At 40.1% G+C, this 17,282-nt stretch overlaps 1 non-coding gene across 1 annotated transcript; it reads left to right on the forward strand.

The window, feature by feature from the left end:
* Positions 1-9,216: 9,216 nt before the first annotated feature.
* On the forward strand, positions 9,217-9,322 carry LOC147375812 (U6 spliceosomal RNA). The gene has a single exon (XR_015161704.1). It is a non-coding gene; the product is annotated as a U6 spliceosomal RNA (small nuclear RNA).
* The last annotated feature ends 7,960 nt before the right edge of the window (positions 9,323-17,282 follow it).

The following is a 17,282-nucleotide window of genomic DNA, read 5'->3' on the forward strand; positions in this document are numbered from 1 at the left end:
TGAGTCTGTTTCTGTTTTATATATAGATTCATTTGTATTATTTTTTAGATTCTACATCTAAGTAATGTTATATAATATATATCTTTCTCTGTCTGACTTACTTTCTTAGTATGATACTCTCTAGGTCCATCCATGTTGCTCCAAATGGCAATATTTCGTTCTTTTTCCAGGGGTGAGTTCCATAGAAAGACTTTAATCTTTTGATGTAGACCTGAAACAATGGTACAGAATTCTATTATCTCTATCCTATCAGAATTTAAAGGGCTTAACTCCTATCTAGTTATGATCCATATAGTTTTCCTAATAATCAAGTATCAGTCAGTTCAGTTCAGTTCAGTTGCTCAGTCGTGTCTGACTCTTTGCGACCTCATGAATCGCAGCACGCCAGGCCTCCCTGTCCATCACCAGCTCCGGGAGTTCATTCAAACTCACGTCCATCGAGTCGGTGATGCCATCCAGCCATCTCATCCTTTGTCGTCCCCTTCTCCTCCTGCCCTCAATCCCTCCCAGCATCAGAGTCTTTTCTAATGAGTCAACTCTTCGCATGAGGTGGCCAAAGTACTGGAGTTTCAGCATTAGCATCAGTCCTTCCAAAGAACACCCAGGACCAATCTCCTTAAAATGGACTGGTTGGATCTCCTTGCAGTCCAAGGGACTCTCAAGAGTCTTCTCCGACACCACAGTTCAAAAATATCAATTCTTTGGTGCTCAGCCTTCTTCACAGTCCAACTTTCACATCCATACATGACCACTGGAAAAACCATAGCCTTGACTAGACGGACCTTTGTTGGCAAAGTAATGTCTCTGCTTTTGAATATGCTGTCTAGGTTGGTCATAACTTTTCTTCCAAGGAGTAAGTGTCTTTTAATTTCATGGCTGCAGTCACCATCTGCAGTGATTTTGGAGCCCCAAAAAAATAAAGTCTGACACTGTTTCCACTGTTTCCCCATCTATTTCCCATGAAGTGATGGGACCAGATGCCATGATCTTAGTTTTCTAATACTTAAGTATAAAAAAGGCAAAACTATAGTTTTGTGAGTCTCAGTTCAGTTGAGTTGCTCAGTCGTGTCTGACTCTTTGGGACCTCATGAACTGCAGCACGCCAGGCTTCCCTGTCCATCACCAACTCCCGGAGTTTATTCAAACTCATGTCCATCGAGTTGGCGATGTCATCCAACCATCTCATCCTCTGTCGCCCCTTTCTCCTCCTTCCTTCAAGCTTTCTCAGTATCAGGGTCTTTTCCAATAAGTCAATTCTTCGCATCAAGTGGCCAAAGTATTGGAGCTTCAGCTTCAGCATCTGTCCTTTCAATGAATATTCAGGACTGATTTCCTTTAGGATTGACTGGTTGGATCTCCCTGCAGTCCAAGGGACTCTCAAGAGTCTTCTCCAACACCACAGTTCAAAAGCATCAATTCTTCAGTGCTCAGCTTTCTTTATGGTCCAACTTTCACATCCTTACATGACTACTGGAAAAACCATAGTCTTGACTAGATGGACTTTTGTTGGTCAGGTATTATCTCTGCTTTTTAATATGTTGTATAGATTTGTCATAACTTTTCTTCCAAGGAGCAAGCGTCTTTTAATTTCATGACTGCCATCACCAACTGCAGTGATTTTGGAGCCCCCAAAAATAAAGTCTGACACTGTTTCCACTGTTTCCCCATCTATTTCCCATGAAGTGATGGGACCGGATGCCATGATTTTCATTTTCTGAATGTTGAACTTTAAACCAACTTTTTCACTCTCCACTTTCACTTTCTTCAAGAGGCTTTTGAGTTCCTCTTCACTTTCTGCCATAAGGGTGGTGTCATCTGCATATCTGAGGTTATTGATATTTCTCCCGGCAATCTTGATTCCAGCTTGTGCTTCTTCCAGCCCAGCGTTTCTCATGATGTACTCTGCATATAAGTTAAATAAGCAGGGTGACAATATATAGCCTTGACGTACTCCTTTTCTTATTTGGAACCAGTCTGTTGTTCCATGTCCAGTTCTAACTGTTGCTTCCTGACCTGCATACAGATTTCTCAAGAGGCAGATCAGGTGGTCTGGTATGCCCATCTCTTTCAGAATTTTCCACAGTTTATTGTGATCCACACAGTCAAAGGCTTTGGCATAGTCAATAAAGCAGAAATAGATGTTTTTCTGGAACTCTCTTGCTTTTTCCATGATCCAGAGGATGTTGGTAATTTGATCTCTGGTGCCTCTGCCTTTTCTAAAACCAGCTTGAACATCAGGAAGTTCACGGTTCACATATTGCTGAAGCCTGGCTTGGAGAATTTTGAGCATTACTTTACTAGCATGTGAGATGAGTGCCATTGTGTGGTAGTTTGAGCATTCTTTGGCATTGCCTTTCTTTGGGATTGGAATGAAAACTGACCTTTTCCAGTCCTGTGGCCACTGCTGAGTTTTCCAAATGTGCTGGCATATTGAGTGCAGCACTTTCACAGCATCATCTTCCAGGATTTGAAATAGCTCAACTGGAATTCCATCACCTTCACTAGCTTTTTTCATAGTGATGCTTTCTAAGGCCCACTTGACTTCACATTCCAGGATTTCGGGCTCTAGATGAGTAATCACACCATCGTGATTATCTGGGTCGTGAAGATCTTTTTTGTACTGTTCTTCTGTGTATTCTTGCCACCTCTTCTTAATATCTTCTGCTTCTGTTAGGTCCATACCATTTCTGTCCTTTATTGAGCCCATCTTTGCATGAAATGCTCCTTGGTATCTCTAATTTTATTGAAAAGATCTCTAGTCTTTCCCATTCTGTTGTTTTCCTCTATTTCTTTGCATTGATCTCTGAGGAACAGTATGAATCAAGGCAAGTGGTCAAACAAGAGATGGCAAGAGTGAACGTCGACATTCTAGGAATCAGCGAACTAAAATGGACTGGAATGGGTGAATTTAACTCAGATGACCATTATATCTACTACTGCAGGCAGGAATCCCTCAGAAGAAATAGAGTAGCCATCATGGTCAACAAAAGTGTCTGAAATGCAGTACTTGGATGCAATCTCAAAAATGACAGAATTATTTCTGTTCGTTTCCAAGGCAAACCATTCAATATCACGGTAGTCCAAGTCTATGCCCCAACCAGTAACGCTGAAGAAGCTGAAGTTGAATGTTCTATGAAGACCTACAAGACCTTTTAGAACTAACACCCAAAAAGATGTCCTTTTCATTATAGGGGACTGGAATGCAAAAGTAGGAAGTCAAGAAACACCTGGGGTAACAGGCAAATTTGGCCTTGGAATATGGAATGAAGCAGGGCAAAGACTAATAGAGTTTTGCCAAGAAAATGCACTGGTCATAGCAAACACCCTCTTCCAACAACACAAGAGAAGACTCTATACATGGACATCACCAGATGGTCAACACCGAAATCAGATTGATTATATTCTTTGCAGCCAAAGATGGAGAAGCTCTATACAGTCAGCAAAAACAAGACCAGGAGCTGACTGTGGCTCAGATCATGAATTCCTTATTGCCAAATTCAGACTTAAATTGAAGAAAGTAGGGAAAACCACTAGACCATTCAGGTATGACCTAAATCAAATCCCTTATGATTATACAGTGGAAGTGAGAAATAGATTTAAGGGCCTAGATCTGATAGAGTGCCGGATGAACTTTGGAATGAGGTTCGTGACACTGTACAGGAGACAGGGATCAAGACCATCCCCATGGAAAAGAAATGCAAAAAAAGCAAAATGGCTGTCTGGGGAGGCCTTACAAATAGCTGTGAAAAGAAGAGAAGCGAAAAGCAAAGGAGAAAAGGAAAGATATAAGCATCTGAATGTAGAGTTTCAAAGAATAGCAAGAAGAGATAAGAAAGCTTTCCTCAGCGATCAACGCAAAGATTTTACCTTAGATCTTCCCAAATCTATACCACAAGGAAAACTCCTATCTAAAGCTGAAAAGACTGTAATAAAACAGAATAATGTCAAAGGAAAATATCTCAGTGGCAGTGAGAGAGAAATAGCAACTAGGTAAACAGGAAATTTAAGAGCAAATAATTTAGAAGATAGAGAAATGAAGTCATTAAAAATGCTAAGAGAAAATAGTTGCTAATGAAGAATTGGGTACCCATTCAAGAAGAATGGTAACATAAAGATTTTTTTGGATAAATAGGAACGAGAATGTTTGCCACTAGAGATCTGCACAGGGCAGAATTCTAAAAGGGAATACTTTGGGGCAATGCTTCTTAGACTTTAATATGTGTACCTTTAAAGTGTATACAGATCACCCAGGGATTATATTAAATGCAGATACTGTTTCAGTAGATCTTGAGGAAGAGCCTATGAGTCTGCATTTCTCATAACTGCCCATGTGATGCCATTGTTGCTGATCTCAGACCAGAAGCAGGAAAAGAAAGAAGAAAAATAATTCTAGCTAAAAGGTGGGAAATGAACTATTAAGCAAAGATGTAATTAAGCAGGTAGTCAAATCTAAACAAATATCTATAAACAATAAATATCGCTCATTTGGAAGTTTTTTTTTTAAAGGATAAAACAAAAAAACTGGAAATTTGTTTATTTATGTTTTTTTTTTTTTACAAATTCTGTAAGTATTTTATTTATCATTGAAGAAAAAACACAGCAGCAATTTCTGTGTTGGCTTCACTACATTCCAAAATTGAAGTCAACACAGTCATTACTACAAATTACTTATTGAAAGAATCTATTCTGAAGAGAAAGGAAATTAGGAAAAAGAATTTAAACAATTCCTCCAAACCACACATTTATAAATATTGTCATATTTAAAATGCTTGAAAGGCATGAATTCTCCATAAATGGGAAAGCAGTTTGCTACTGGCAACAGAAAAAACTCAGCCACAGTTTACCAAACACTTTAAAATTTAAAAGCTATATCTGAAAAAATTGGAAATTTAGGTTGGGAAGGTGGCAAGTGGAATCTTCCCAGGAATTGTACCAGGAATGGAATGCACGCGCCACAACTACTGAGCCCACTCTCTAGAGCCCATGCTCCGAAACAAGACAAGCCACTGCAGTGAGAAGCCTGCACACCACCCACCCTGAACGCCCCCACACAAACACACTCACTGCAACGAGATAAAGCCCTTGCTCAGCAACAAAGATCCAGTGCAGGCTAAAAATTTAAAAAAAAAAAAAAAAGTTGATTGGATGAAAAAATAAATAAAACCCAACTATTTACAAGAGACATACCTAAAATATAAGAATAGGGAAAGGTTTAAAGAAGTAGAAAAAAGGCCAGTCATCAATGTCAGTAGACTGGTGGTGATATGCCATAATTTTGCAAAATCTTAGCCTTGGGAGAAACTGGGCAAACTATATGAAAGATTTCCCTGTAGTATTTCTTACAAATGTGTATAAATGTACTATTACCTTAATAGAATTTCAGTTAGAAAAAGATAACCCAGGCAAACACCAACAAAAAGATAGCTATGATAAAATGTCAGACTTTAGTGTACATAAGAATCACCTGGAGAGTTTGTAAAAACAGACTGCTGGGTCCATCCCAGTTTCTACATCAGTAGGTCAAGGTTGGGACTCATTTCTAGTAGGTCCCCAGGTGGTGCTGCTGCTGCTAGTTGGAAAACCTCACTTCAAGGGTCCCTGGTTTGATGTAATGACCCTCTAAGTACTGACGCGTTTTGGCAATCTTTTTTTATTTTGGCTGCCCTACGTGGCTTGCCAGAGCCATAGCAGTGAAAATGCTGGGTCTTAATCACTAGGTTGCCAGGGAATTCCCCATTTTGGCAACCTTATTTAAGGCTAGGCTCCCCAACCTCCAGGGTCTAATGCCTGATGATCTGAGGTGGAGCTGATATAATAATAATAGATATAAAGTGTCAATAAAAGTAATGCACTTGAATCATCCCAAAACTATCCCCTACCCCCACCCACCCACCACAAGCCCCGCCAGCCCCGCCCCCACCCCGGTCCCCTGGCCCTGTCTGTGGAAAAATCATCTTCCATGAAACTGGTCATTGGTGTCAAAAAGACTGGGGACTGCTGGTTTAAAATATTTCTGCAATTTTTTTTCTGAGTGATTTAGAAGAAATGGAGGAGTAGTAGTGCTCTATTGCTCAGTCATGTGTTAGCAACCTCACAGACTGTAGCCCGCCAGGCTCCTCTGAGATTTCCCAGCCAAGAATACTGGAGTGGGTTTCCATTTACTCCTCCAGGGGATCTTCCGAATTCAGGGATTAGAACCCACGTCTCCTGCATTGCAGGCAGAGTATTCCCTCTGAGCCTTGGGGAAAGCCCAAGAGGAACTGGAGTATTTTAAAGCAAATTATTACATCTGTAAACATTGTTTTAAAAGTTTTTTAAAAATAATTAACAACTTTGATTTTTTTATGGAAAAATAGGAACCAGTTTCCAACAATTTGAGAATACTTATTTGTCATACACTGCACATTTCTAAACATTGACCACTTTTCAGACAATAAAGCAAGTCTCAACAAATTTTAAATAATTGGCATTATATGGAATACCTTCTCTGACCAAAATGCAACGAAATTAGAAGTCAACAGCAAAAATTTTATCTATTTACCTTTCTCTCTTTAAGGTAAAAAGATAGATAAATCAATTTTAATCTCCAGAGATCTCAATATTTGAAAATATGCTCTTTTTTTCTTTTTTTGGTGTTCTGGGTCTTTGTTGCTGTGTGCAGGCTTTTCTCTAGTTGTGGTGTGCGGTCTTCTCATTGCAGTGACTTGTCTTGTTGGGGAGGCACGGGCTTTAGGGCACTTGAGTTTCAGTAGTTGTGGTGTAAGGGCTTAGTTGCACCTTGGCATGTGGAATCTTCCTGGACCAGGGATTGAACCCACGTCCTCTGCATTGGCAGGCAGATTCTTAACCACTGGACTACCAAGGGAGTCTGAAAATATACTTCTAAGTAACTTCTGCTTTCCAGCAATAACTCTGCACTATGAAAGTGAATGAACAGCAAACCATCTGTGCCATATAGGTGTACTGAATTGTAGAGTAAAATTTACTTATTACTTGGATTGCAGTGGGAAAAAAGCATGGAAACTATTGGCCTAGAAAGACTCTTACACACGTTTATTTCAAGAAAGTTCATAGCAGCATTGTTAGTAGTAGAAAAAAAAACAAAACAAAACCAAATATCCATTGACAGGTGAATGTACATGGAATATTAACACAATGAATATTATATAACAGTGCAAATGAATGAACTACAGCTCTACACAAAATGTAGATGAAACCTAGAAACATAACGATGGTGGTGGTTTAGTAGCTAAGTCATGTCCGACTCTGTGATCTCATGGACTGTAACCCACCAGGCACCTCTGTACATGGGATTTCCCAGGCAAGAATACTGGAGTGGGTTGCCATTCCCCCCTCCAGGGGATCTCTCCAACTCAGGGACCAATCCTGTATCTCCTGCATTGCAGGGAGATTCTTTACCACTGAGCCATCAGGGAAGCCATAGAAACATATTGAGTTGCAGAAGCAACTTGCAGAAAGCCTCATAAGATATGACACTATTTTTAAGAAGTTCTAAAAGGAGCTAAATAATACACTGTTTAAGAAAGTATACATACTCAACAAAACTGTTAAAATAGATATGAAAATGCTAACAACATTAGTGTTTTTTTTCCTCCAGGGAGACAGGCAAGCCCATAGGATAGGAAAGGAGTGGCCCAGGTACATGCAAATGTATTGGTGATATACTGGGACCAGGCAAAGTTTGGGGTTGTTTAAGGCCATCTATTTTATTATTGAATTTCATTACATACAGATATTCTCTTTTTTTTTTTTTGAGCAAATATTACATGCCAAAAAATTTTTAAAGAGGAAAATTCTGATTTAGTAAACAAGAAGTACTACTACTAAAATTCAATTTTTAGGGAACAGAAATATTCAGTGAATTTTTATTCTACATCAAAGAAAACTGTGGAGCCTAAGGACTCATGGGCTGGGATCCTCAAGCCTTCAGACTTTCCCATTGTCCTTCCTCAGGAGAATGACCCTGACTCTCAGTCATTCAGAGCCTGGGAAATATAAACAGGTCTCATCCTGGACAATGCAAGCAAATTGGCATAGTTTTTGTTGACCAAGGCTTCTTTTTTTCCCACCAGTGAAGTATTGCTTCAAATCTGCATGTCTCTCATTATTTCCAAAGCTTCTGATTATTAGGGTGGGAAAAGAAAGTTTTAGAGTTTATTAGGTAAATTTCTCTGCATCCCTCCAGCTATGTGTACTTCTTTTTTTTAAAAAAAAAAATCAGATTATAGAAACATTACCTATTAATTGTATGTGATTACAAAGATTAAAATCGCTTATAATCTCATCACAGAATTATAATCACCATTGACATTTTTCATCTCTTTTCTTTCTGTTTCATTTCTGAGTAAATGCATACCTATAGTTTGTTTATTTATGAAAATGGGATCATACTTACTGACTCACATAAAGCCATGAAATGGACCTGAGTGAGTATAGATGAAGAAGAGAACAGGCTTAGAGACTGGGTTTTAGCTAGAGCACAACTAGAGAGGCTGGAGAGAGGAGGAACTAACAAAAGAGACCGAGAAAGAGCAATTGAGTGAAATGAACGGGAAACCAGGAGATTGTATAGAGTCTGGGAAGCCAAGAGAGAAAAAAAAAAAAAAAGTATTTCAAGAATACTGAGTTAATTGCTATTGATGAGTAAAGAATGACCACTGGATTTAGCAAAATGGACATTATTGGTGCTGTTTCCATGGAACAGTGTAGGCAAAAGACTGTCTGGAGTAGGTCCAAGAAAAAACAAGAGGAAAGAAAGTGGAATCATAGACAAATGTTTGCGATAGTTTCACTGTAACGGAAAGGTGAAAAGTGGAGGATGGTTGTAAGAAAGTGTTTTTTGTTTGTTTTTTAAAGTGAGATAAATAACATCTTGTTTGGATGCTAATTGAGAAGATCTATTAGAAGGAGGAAACTGAGGGTGCAGGAGAGAAGGGAGAGAATCACTGGAGCTACATCACAGAATAAGGTGCTGGCGTGGCAGTGTTAGCCTCAGATGGAATCATGGGCAATTCATCCACTGTTACAAGAGGAAATGCAAGGTGTCTATACACAAAAGTGTTTAGCGGGGTAGAGATCGTGGGAATTGGTAGACATTCTTTTCTCATTGTGCTTATAATTTCTCAGTGAAACAAGACGGAAAGCCATCAGAGAGTGAGGATGTAGACAGTGTTGACAATTTCAGAAGCTAAAAGAATGCTTGCTTTGGCAGCACATATACTAAAATGGGAACAATAGAGAGAGAAGCAGCACAACCCCTGAACAAGGGAATATGAAAATCTGTGAAGTGTTCATGAAGATGAAGAAAAAGCTAAGAGGAATGTATGACATAATTGTCTGGGACAGTGAAACAAATTCAATAGAGAAATACAATATGATTGATTGCCAGGCATCATCAATGGCCTACTTAAAGTTCACAGTCAAAAATTTTAAATGAGAGCAGTCAGCATGGTTGTGCTTTTACACCAAATATACTAGATGTAGACACAGAGTAGGCAGAGATACAAATGTGATCAAAACTCAGATTCTGGTAAAATGAACAACCTTTCTTCTATGATTTTACAGCTTCATTCTTCCTCAAATTATTTCTTTCATGGAAATAGGATGAAACATATTTCTACCAATTCAAAATTCTATCAGTATCTAGTCAGTACTTGCCTTCTCATTCTGGTCTTTCAATTTCATGGTCATCAGTATCACTATCCACCCAGTCATCTTGACCCTTGATTCCTCAGTTAGTCATCCAAATTTTATCAATATTTTTCACACATTGCTACATTTCTCCTTCCCTAATACCTCCTTTTTGGCTATTTTGGCTTGGTGAATTCTTGGATATCCTAAGGATCCCTACTGAATCTTGTCCACAAACCCCTTTTCCCTACCCTTGGGTAGAATCGGGAAACCATATGAACACTTGATGGGACATAATTAGTTCCTTACTCAGCTCTAATTTTTTCAGGGGTAATTTGTCCAAACAATGACATAAATTCCAGTAAGTATCCACTGATATTATAATGATCTTGATTTATCTTTGGAAACACTTTTTACACGGGAAGAAAGTTTTATAGAGTTTTAATTTAAAAATATAAATAGATACTATTGTTTTAGGTACTCAGATTTAATCAGAAGAAGCTCATTATTAATTTGATCTGATAAAACTGGAATTTCAGAAAGACGAAACTTAACAGAAGTATGGAGAATATACAGAGGTAGAAAATGCTGACTGGAAAGTCACCCATGGTGCAAGAAACTTAAGTGAGACAAAAAGGTGTGTTTGATTGGCGATGTTTAATTATCTAGGCATTTAATATTTGTAATATAAAACAAAGTTTTTCATTAAGACTATCCATACAGGTATTACTCCTGTTAGGTTCTCCTTTTATTGATATAGTCTTCAAAGCATAGTAATACCTTGATTTTTAAGTAATTTTAAGTAGAGTGTGAAGTGAGTGGTTTTTAAGTCATTTGACAAGTTTAATTTTAAAATCTGAATCTGAGTATTATCTAAACAAATTCTGCTTAATTAACTGCTTCATTGTCTAGATGCAGTGTTTAGTTTCTCTGAGCTTTAATTAATAGCTAGGTGCCCTTTGGGACTCTAAAAGAGCAACTTCCAACTCTGATTCCAATCACCATGTTGTATCTATAGTATTTTGGGGAACATGTACCAGTCAGTAAGTGACACAAAGCAGAAAAGAGTCCATCCTTGAAATCCTCAGGGATTGGAGGAGATTTTTGTTCCCATTTGACTTTTCTCCAGAGACTCTAAGAAGTAGGAGGCTGAGAGGGCCAGTTTGTGCACTGATGGGGGTACAGCATCTTTCAGTCCTCAGTCCGAGTCAGGAGGAAAGAAGCCTCTGACCCATGGACCCATGAATTCCAGAGGACCACAGAGGAAGTGGTGAGGTCAAGCAGGCAACTCACAGGAGAAGATCCTCAGTGATAGGGAGCAAAAATTCCTCTGGGGGAACCAGGCCCACTTTTGTGTAGCCACTTTGGGTAGCCCACCAGTTGAGGGACTCCCACTTCCTGTAGAAATTCCAATTGGGTCTAGTGAGCTGTTTAAAGGATCCTATTTTTTTTCTTAAAACCTCTCTTGCCCCCTCTCCCTCTTTCCACAGTCTCAATTGGATTTTCTGAACCTGTTGTGCTGATTTATACCCAAAGTGTAATCCATATATCAGTCGGTGTTCTCCAGAGAAACAGAAACCATAGAATACACACACGCACACACAGACACACACACACATGCAATTCCTTTATTTTAAGGCATTGGCTCATGGTGATGGTGGGGATTGGCTAATGTGAAATCTTGCAGGGCAAACTGGCAGGCTGGAAACTCAGGCAGGAGCTGATGGTCCAGTCCTGAGTCCAAATTTGTAGGGCAGGTCTGCAGACTAAAAACTCAAGCATGATTTTATGCTGCATACTTGAAACAGAATTTCTTCTCCAAGAAATCTGTTTTTGCTCTTAATTTCTTCAACTGATTAGATGAGGCCTACTCACATTATCAAGGTCATCTCTTTTACTTAAAGCCAACTGGTTATAGATGTTAACCACATCTATAAAATACCACTGCAGCAATACCTACATTCATTTTTTAAAATATATATATTAAATTAACTTATTTACTGAACACATGGGCTCAGTAGTTATAGCACATGGACTTAGTTTCTCCATGGCCTGTGGGATCTTAGTTCCCTGACCAAGGATCAAACCCATGTCCCCTGAATTGCAAGATGAATTCTTAACCACTGAACCACCAGGGCTGTCCCTACATTAATGTCTGATTGAATAAGTAGGTACCATAGCCTAGCCAAGTTGACACATAAGACAAGCCATCAAACCTCCATATGAAAACACACACACACACACACACACTGACACACACACACACACACACTGTACTTTGTTGGGCAGTAGAAAAAATTAGAACATTATATCTAAAAATTATAAAAAATTAGTACATTATATCTGTACTCTCAGATATAATGCTAGGTACTTCACATGAACTGTATTATTTAATACAACCCCATGAGGTATAATTAATTTTGTTTTACAGATGATGAAACTAAGGTTTAGAGCAGTTAGCTAATTTGCTTCAAGTCAAACAATGAGTAAGCCATTGAGTCAGGGTGCAAACCTAAGCTTGTCTGACTCCTGCCAAGTCCATGTTCTAGGGAGTCTTTCTGGTCTTGAAGAGATCTCCTGTGCTTGCTTTGTCCACAAGTCTCTGGTGACATCACAGAAACTGCCTCAGTCCAAGTCTGAGCGTGGCCAGTGCACTCACTGTGATCCTCAGTTCTAGCTCTCAGTTTTCAAGACCACATGAATTTCCAGAGAAATCAGCCCAGATAAATTTCAGCAGTGTGGTTAAGCAACATAAGAGTGAGAGACAGGAAAGCAAACCTCACTTCTCACTCTGGTTTGAAAGACAACACCCTTAGACTGAAATCTCCCTCTGGGTTAGCTTGTCTAACATTGTCCACATTGATAATCTGCTACAGTATCAGGATATTGCAAACAGATTCTCTTGACTACTAACATTTTTATCACTAAATCCTTCCTTTGTCTTTGAGACCCATCTCTTCTCAATTTTCTAATTTTTTCTCTCTTTTTAGGATTATCAGAAGTCTGTTCATTGCCCCCTTATTTTCTCCTTCATTAGCTCATTCGAAACCTCTTCTTAGGAAAGGAATGTTTAAAATTATTCACTCCATAGTTATCTTTATCAGCATTATGTGTATTTGCATTTGAATAAAATGTTTACTTAAATGGCTAGATTTCTGATTCATGGGATGTTAGTCAACAGCTGAGAAGGCATGTGATAGCTATAGAGGCTTCAGGTTGTGGTTCTGGATAATCCCTTGTTATCATTTGCTTATCTTGTTTATGTCCAGCCCTATTCAGGAGAAACTCCTTTTGCGTTCAGGTTCACTGACACTTTCCTGTATCCATTTCAAGAGATAAACCTGAACACTAAGAAGATTATAAAACACCAGCATAGAAATTGGGTTTATATGCATTTCCATTAATATTTCCATCAGTATTACTAGTAAGAATAAACATTGAGTATTTATTTAATTCTCAAAGTAACCTGAAAGGAGGTACTATTATTATTGCCATTTCCCAGGTAAAGAATTTAGGGCTCAGAGAGATGATAAGTGGCAGAGCCGTGTAAAAATCTAGAGGAGCTCACCCTAACCCCAGGCTCTTCACAGGAAGAATTTAACATTCCTCCCAGAGAGACAGGTGCAGAGGAACAGAGCATGAAAGCAACATCAGTCAGTTCTGGGGACATTTATCAAAGTTGATACTTGGGTATATCAAAATTTCAGACTGAAGCACCAGTTCACTACTGAAAAATGAGATATATTTCTGAAAATTTCAGAGTTTGAAGAAGGAGTTTTAAAAAACATAATCAGTAGACTCTTCACTGTAATACAAAAAGGCCAATCCTTATGATATGGGTTTAATTTCCAAATGATGAAGTTAGGCAGTAGTTACCCTCCCTTTTAACACAAACTGTCTGGCTTGACAATTGGTGTTAGGCAGTCCTCTCTCTTCTGCAGAAAATTCTCTCTGAAGATTATTTCAGGTTCAGCTGGCAGAGAACTCAACCTCTCAGTTTCTGAGATCCATAAAATCCAATATCCTAATCCAGGTTTCTGTTCACTCACGGTGGCTTCTGATTTCATGACCATCTCTGCCTGTGGCTCATATTCTGGGCTCGTTGTTTTTGTTCCTCTTTCATTAATGCCTTCCCAGAACTCAGCCCTTCATGAGTTTTCACAAGAAATTCACTTCCACCACCATTCTGTGGGTCAGTTCATAGATTCACTCTTCTCTCTTTGTTTTCCCTTCTCTCTCATCCACCCTAATGCTTTCCAGAAGCAAAGTAAATTCTTCACTTGGCTTTCTGCATAGCAATTTAGCAAGCATGGTGCTTGAGTATGTCGGGGTCTCATCCTTTGTACTAGCACATTATCCAAGTATTTTCTCCAACAAATACTGTGCTCTCCTTGAGAAGAAATCTGGTAGGAAAAAAAAAAAAGTCATCTACCCTATTATAGAGTGAGTGAAGTCGCTCAGTCGTGTCCAACTCTTTGTGACCCCAAGGGCTGTAGCCTACCAGGCTTCTCCGTCCAGGCAAGAGTACTGGAGTGGGTTGCCATTTCCTTCTCCAGGGGATCTTCCCGACCCATGGATCGAACCTGGGTCTCCCGCATGTCTGTAGGCAGACACTTTACCCTCTGAGCCACCAGGGAAGCCCTCTCCCTATTATAGAGATAAAACTTACTTGGTTCTGGGAAAAAGGACTGGTGAGTCATTAATAAATGTGTTAAGTAATGATAACAGCAAAATTTTCAAATTCTCCTATCCAAAAAGTCATGTTAATTTTATACTTTTGTCAAATGAAAAATTATTCTTATATGTGTGGTTTTAAAGCAAAGAGTCATTTTATACATCTGAAACTAACACAATATTATTAATCAACTACACTCTAATATAAAAATTAAAAAAAATCAAAGCAAGCCATTTTAGACTTTTTTTTTTTTTTGACAGGGTCTTTACTTAACATGTGATTAGATGACACCATGTTTTAATGATTACTTCCAGGATTAAATGGCCAAAGTTCACACAGTGAACTAAAAGCAAAGATGTTAAAACTACACCTAAAGTACCCAAACTAATGCCAATCAAAACTGTTATTCCAATGTAGATATTATAACTACATTGGTTACATGAGACAAAGTTGGGCAAAGTTCAAAGACTCTCAATTGCACCCACTCAAAAACTGAAGATAAGACTGTAATCATCAAGCCAAGTCAGGAAACCAAATGTTGTTGGTTCATGGCAGATAAGGAACTAGTGATGGTTTCAGGATACCTTTATAGCAGGGGTCTGGGACAGGCAGCTTTCTAGATGGGAAGGTAGGGTGAGGGAACAGGTCTTGAAGCTGCAGTTATACAGCACTTCACAGAAACTGAGGAAACGTTAATTGTCTACATCAATGACTATGGTGCTAACGAGACTGTGCAGATACTAAAGCCCATTCTCTGTCTTTGACACCACCCTGGCCCTGGAGTCCACAGTGGTCTGAAGTCTTTCTGGTTTGTTGGTTTCAAATTTGAAGTCATCCCAGAATTGATTCAGTCACTTAAGGTCTTTAGAATATACAAAGTCACTGCTACTGAACTGCAGGTGTTCTTGAAAAGGCATCCCACCCTGAGTTGGTCTTTGTCTCAACGGAAGACTGGCAGCAGGTATTAGTGAGCTAAGGAAAGGGGGCAAAAATTAGAAGACAGTGAGCCCAGGAGATACGTTCAATTCCACGCTGAAGGCACAATGTCTGTCGGCGTATTTTAGTAGATTGAGATACAGAGGACAGGTGTGGTGCACATACAGGTCGTCTCATATTTTAGGACCAAACACAGAAGTATGCATGAATATGAACTACACGATGTCCGTGAAGTCCTGTGCTTACTTCTGGTTTTTCATTTTGTTTTGTGAAGTCGTGTACTAACACCTATTGACTCTGTCATTGCCAGTCTTCTCTTTCTGAGGATTCCTCCCTACCTGCCCACCGCCCACCCCCCCCCGCCATGGCACCTGAAACACAAGCACAGACACTTACACTGCCCTGCTCCTGCCCCTCCGTTAGTGGGAAAAGAGGAAGCTTTAAAAGCTCCCCCCAGCTTTTCACTTGCATCCTCCTTCCCTGCTTCCCATATGTCAGGACAGAAGCCAAGAGCTGTGCCCTTCTTCAGGGACGCTTGGACGGAGACGAGTAGGTCATTTGTTCATTTCCCTATTTGCCTTTTGTCTCTTGAAATACAGCTCTGTCTGGCAGCCTTCTGAGTGCAGTCCTTCTGGTACACAGAGGCACTGCAAGCAATATCAAACTACCCATTGTGCGCGCGCGTGTGCGCGTGTGTGCTCAATCAGTTGTGTCCAACACTTTGAGACCCCATGGACTGACTATAGCCCACCAGGCTCCTCTGTCCATGGGATTCTACAGGCAAGAAAACTGGAGCAGGTTGCCAAAACTACCCATAACACTGTAAATTTATACACTTCAAAAAATACCTCACGGGACACGTCTGACCCGAGGCCTGAGGGACGTGACCCGAGGCCACAGTGACCTCTGGGCAAAGAGCAAGAGCAATGGCCCAGAGGAGGGAATATTCTCAGTGTGTCAGAGGCAGGGCGAGGCCCCCCATGTGAGGGGAGAGGCAGCCTGGGGGGTGTTCGGAGGCTGCTGCTCCACGGGGCCACAGTCTCAGTTTCCTCGCCTGTAAGAAGGACCACCTCGCTGGTTGCTCTTAGAAGCTTCTTCCGGCTCTAACCCTCCATTACTGAGAAGGTTCTGGGGTATATCCCACTTGAAACTCTCTTTCTAGAAGAAAATGAGGTTCAAACAAGGCCTGACACCTCCAGCATTTATGTCGAGTCTGTCCTGACAGGGGAAAGTGCTATCAGAATTGTCTGTGATTCAGTTAACAAGCCCTTGTGCAGTGTTCTCTGCATGCCAGGTCCTGCTCTAAGGTCCATCCCTGTACTGGCTCAGACCATCCTCTTGATACACCTCTAGCTGACAGATGCTCTGACTGCCCGCATATTACTCCTGGGAGGCACAGAGACATTGACTAACTTACCCATGTCAGCAGAGCCAGTCTGCTCTTCATCACATCACCGGAGAAGCAAAGACATGGCTTCCTGGGTGCCTCTCACAATAAAGAGGGTGTGTATTGATAATATAATAATCATGAATCTTGACACTCTTTAAGAAACAAAACTTCAGAGTAAACTCTAGCACTGCAACTCGTTTCATTCAACAAAATAATATGAATAACTTGTGAGGAGAAGTCCTGTGATCATGAGAATGTAACACCAGGTTTCAGAACCTTTCCTGCTAAAAAACCTTTAGAAGCTCATGATTAGACACCAGAGGGAAGCCAGACACAGTAGTCTGAGTTTTCTCCCTGTCCAGATCCTGCCCAGCTTTCCCCATTTCTTCCCACTACTCCCAGGAAGTGTGGAAGACCTGTGCCCAACCAGTTCCTTCACTCCACCTCTGCCCAACTCTACCCCAGATGCCACCTTCACATTGATCCCTGCATTCCACCTTAAAAAAAAAAAAAATTGTTTATTTTTGGCTGTGCTGGGTTTTCATCCCTGAGTGGGCTTTTTCTCTAGTTGCAGTGAGCAGCGGGGTACTCTCTAGTGGTGCCCGGGGTTCTCATTGTGGAGGCTTCGCT

The sequence above is a fragment of the Bos grunniens genome, chromosome 3, assembly GCF_055505025.1.
Source record: "Bos grunniens cultivar Pamir isolate PY7600 chromosome 3, Bosgru_T2T1.0, whole genome shotgun sequence".
NCBI classification, from domain to species: Eukaryota; Metazoa; Chordata; class Mammalia; order Artiodactyla; family Bovidae; genus Bos; species Bos grunniens.